Raw genomic sequence first — 3593 nt, 5'->3', positions numbered from 1 at the left:
TGCTTTCGATGAAGGAATTGAGGGTAATATCTCCAAGTTTGCAGATGACACTCAGCTGAGTGATGGAGTGAGCTGTGAGGAGCACGCTAAAAGGCTGCAGGTTGACTTGGACAGATTAAGTGAGTGGGCAAACGCATGGCAGATGCAGTATAATTTGGATAAATATGAGGTTATCCACTTTGGCGGCAAAAGTAACAAGGCAGAATATTTTCTGCTTGCGGCAGATTTGGACATGGAAGATGCAACGAGTCCTGTGTGTCATGGTACATCAGTCATTGAAATTCGGCATGCAGGTACAGCAGGCGGTGAAGAAGGCAAATCGTATGTTGGCCTTCATAGCCAGGAGATTTTATTATAGGAGCAGAGATATCTTATGCAGTAGTACAAGGCCTTAGTGAGGCCTCACATGGGACATTGTGTTCCGTTCTGGTCTCCTAAGCTGAGGAAGGACGTTCTTGTTATTGAGGGATTGCAGAAGGTTCACCAGAATGATTCCCGGCATGGCAGGACTGAAATCTGAGGAGAAACTGGATCGACAGGGCCTGTATTCACTGGAGTTAAGAAGGATGAGAGGGGATCTCATAGAAACATATACAACTCTGACGGGATTGGACAGGTTAGATGCAGGAAGAATGTTCTCGATGTTGGGGCAGTCCAGAACCAGGGGACATAGTCTCAGGATAAGATGTAATAAATTTAGGACTCAGATGAGGAGAAACTTCTTCACTCAGAGAGTTGTTACTCTGTAGAATTCTCTGCCATAGTGAGTTGTTGATGCTCGTTCATTGGATATATTCAGGGGCGGGTTAGATATGGCTCTTACGGCTAATGCATCAAGTGGTATGGAGAGAAAGCAGGAAAGGGGTAATGAGGGAAAGATCAGCCATGATCTTATTGAATGGTGGTGCAGGCTCGAAGACCGAATGGCCTACTCCTGCAACTATTTTATACGTTCCTATGTTTCTATGTTTCTATGTCCGGTCAATGAAGAAGAAAGGATACTTCTCCTTAACGTTGGAACGATGACTTCCAGGAGAAAAATCGGTGAGCACGTTTTCATAGAATAGTAATGTTCATCTGGATTCCAGATTCTGGAACAAAAGAACATAAGAATATGAGACATAGCAACATGAGTACGCCATTCGGATCCTCTGACATACTCCGGCATTGATCGAGATTATGGCTGAACATCTACCACAATTTAACCTGCCCGCACTATTTCCATATCCCTTGATTCCCTTAATTTCAAAAATCTATTGATTTCCGTCTTGAATGTGCACAATGACAGAGCCTCCTCATCACTCGCCAATAGAGAATTCTAAATATTCACAACTTTCTAAGTTTAGATCTTTCTCCTCATCACAGTCCGAAATAGACGACCCTAAATTCAGGAAATGTAATCCCTCGTTCTAGTCAAGAGTGACATCCCACATACAAGAACACTCTCTGGCCCAGTAAGAATTGGGTATTCGTAAATGAGATCACATCTAATTATTCTAAACTGCGGAGAATATAACCCCAGTCTACTTAATCGGTCCTTGTAGGAACACTCACGCCATGTCTTAGACAAGGAGTCCAAAACTGTACACAATACTCCAGCTGTGCACTCACCAGTGCCCTGTATAATTATAGTAAGACTTCTTTACTCTTACATTCAAATCCTCTTGTAATAAAGGCGAACATACCTTTTCCTCTCTTCATTGCTTTCTCTACTTGCATATTATCTTTCCGTGATTCGTGTACAAAGACACCCAGGTCTCTCTGAAGAATGGTAGTTTCCAATCTCTCACCATTTAATAAATCTCTGCTTTTCTATTGTTTCTGCAAAAGTGGAAAACATGACATTTCTCCTCACTATATTCCATTTGCCACGTTCAGTCAGTCGAGGAGGCGGGAGCTCGGAGCAGCGCGAGTCCGGGGTCGGCGAGAGGCCTATAAAGGCCAGCGGGAGTCGAGCAGTTCGAGCAGTCAGTCGAGGAGGCGGGAGCTCGGAGCAGCGCGAGTCCGGGGTCGGCGAGAGGCCTATAAAGGCCAGCGGGAGTCGAGCAGTTCGAGCAGTCAGTCGAGGAGGCGGGAGCTCGGAGCAGCGCGAGTCCGGGTCGGCGAGAGGCCTATAAAGGCCAGCGGGAGTCGAGCAGTTCGAGCAGTCAGTCGAGGAGGCGGGAGCTCGGAGCAGCGCGAGTCCGGGGTCGGCGAGAGGCCTATAAAGGCCAGCGGGAGTCGAGCAGTTCGAGCAGTCAGTCGAGGAGGCGGGAGCTCGGAGTAGCGCGAGTCCAGGGTCGGCGAGAGGCGTACCGGTGCAGCTGCAGGGAGAAGGCAAAGATACAAAGGTGACGTCACAGCCTAGGGGGTAAGTGATTGGCTGGTGATTGGTGAGTAGTTTTTCTTTTTCTTCTTGTATTGGTCAGTAACTTTTAACATTGTTATTACCAGTTTCAGTGTATCTAAGGGTTAAGTCATGGCAGGAGAGCTCGGTCGGGTGTTATGCTCCTCCTGTACCATGTGGGAACTCAGGGACACTTCCGGTGTCCCTGACGACTACGTGTGCGGGAAGTGTGTCCAACTCCGGCTCCTGACGGTCCGCGTTGCGGAGTTGGAGCTGAGGGTGGATTTACTCTGGAGCATCCACGATGCTGAGAATGACGTGAGTATCACGTGTAGTGAATTGGTCTTACCGCAGGGAAAGGGTCCACAGCCAGATAGGGAATGGAAGACCAGCAGGAAGAGTAGTGCAAGGAAGGTAGTGCAGGGGTCCCCTGTGGTCATCCCCCTGCAAAACAGATACACCGCTTTGGGTACTGTTGAGGGGAATGACTCATCAGGGGAGGGCAGCAGCAGCCAAGTTCATGGCACCGTGGCTGGCTCTGCTGAACAGGAGGGCAAGAAAAAGAGTGGGAGAGCGATAGTGATAGGGGATTCAATTGTGAGGGGAATAGATAGGCGTTTCTGCGGCCGCAACCGAGACTCCAGGATGGTATGTTGCCTCCCTGGTGCAAGGGTCAAGGATGTCTCGGAGCGGTTGCAGGACATTCTGAAATGGGAGGGAGAACAGCCAGTTGTCGTGGTGCACATTGGTACCAAAGACATAGGTAAAAAAAGGGATGAGGTCCTACGAAACGAATTTAAGGAGCTAGGAGCTAAATTAAAAAGTAGGACCTCAAAAGTAGTAATCTCGGGATTGCTACCAGTGCCACGTGATAGTCAGAGTAGGAATCGCAGGATAGCGCAGATGAATACGTGGCTTGAGCAGTGGTGCAGCAGGGAGGGATTCAAATTCCTGGGGCATTGGGACCGGTTCTGGGGGAGGTGGGACCAGTACAAACCGGACGGTCTGCACCTGGGCAGGACCGGAACCAATGTCCTAGGGGGAGTGTTTGCTAGTGCTGTTGGGGAGGATTTAAAATAATATGGCAGGGGGATGGGAACCAATGCAGGGAGACAGAGGGAAACAAAAAGGAGACAAAAGCAAAAGACAGAAAGGAGATGAGGAAAAGTGGAGGGCAGAGAAACCCAAGGCAAAGAACAAAATGGGACACTGTACAGCAAAATTCTAAAAGGACAAAGGGTGTTAATAAAACAAGTCTGAAGGCTTT

General features: G+C 48.4%; 1 long non-coding RNA gene across 1 annotated transcript; it reads right to left on the bottom strand.

Moving 5' to 3' along the window:
* Positions 1 to 321: 321 nt before the first annotated feature.
* LOC139242837 (uncharacterized) lies at positions 322 to 2522 on the bottom strand. The gene is made up of 3 exons (XR_011589386.1): positions 2296 to 2522; positions 1686 to 1821; positions 322 to 1091 (listed from the first exon to the last, which is right to left on the bottom strand). It is a non-coding gene; the product is annotated as an uncharacterized lncRNA (long non-coding RNA).
* Between the last annotated feature and the right edge of the window lie 1071 nt (positions 2523 to 3593).

This window comes from Pristiophorus japonicus, unplaced genomic scaffold, assembly GCF_044704955.1.
Source record: "Pristiophorus japonicus isolate sPriJap1 unplaced genomic scaffold, sPriJap1.hap1 HAP1_SCAFFOLD_149, whole genome shotgun sequence".
Classification (NCBI taxonomy): domain Eukaryota; kingdom Metazoa; phylum Chordata; class Chondrichthyes; family Pristiophoridae; genus Pristiophorus; species Pristiophorus japonicus.
This window is presented reverse-complemented; position numbering and strand designations above follow the sequence as displayed.